Source organism: Orycteropus afer, unplaced genomic scaffold (assembly GCF_000298275.1).
Source record: "Orycteropus afer afer isolate SDZICR_OR568_19922 unplaced genomic scaffold, OryAfe1.0 scaffold00610, whole genome shotgun sequence".
Taxonomy (NCBI): domain Eukaryota; kingdom Metazoa; phylum Chordata; class Mammalia; order Tubulidentata; family Orycteropodidae; genus Orycteropus; species Orycteropus afer.
The window spans coordinates 157362-157918 of NW_006922197.1; positions in this window are offsets into that span (position 1 = coordinate 157362).

Consider the following 557-nt stretch of genomic DNA (forward strand, 5'->3'; position numbering starts at 1 on the left):
GACCCCATGAACAACAGGACTAAATGCTGCTGGTCCTGCGTCGTCCTTATAATCCTTGCTATGCTGGAGCCCATCATTGCAGCCGCTGTGTCAATGCATCTCACTGAGGGCTCTCCCTTTCTCAGTGACTGTGATAGTTGGAGCTGTGTGTCAACTTGGCTGGACCACAATTCTGTGTGGTTTAAGCAGTTGTGATGCGGTTATTCCCATGATGAGATCTGATGTATATGTTTTGAGCAGCCAATCATTGAAAGGGAGTTTCCCTAGGGGTATGGCCTGCTTCCAGTATATTTATGGACATCCTGGGAAAAGAGACACTCTTCTATGGATCCAGATCCTGTTGTGCTGCCTACAACTGTCCGTGAACGAACAATCCACCATTTGGCCTGGGGATCTTGGATTCATCATTCGTTGGAGTCAACAGCCAACCTTGAGCTCATCAGCCCCTGCAGCTGCGTGAGTCGGGTAAAGCCTCCAGCTTGACTTTGATCCAAGAACTCGGGACTTGCCACCTTCTTTAAAGGTTAGCCATTTTCCTAAGATAAATTTCTCTCTCA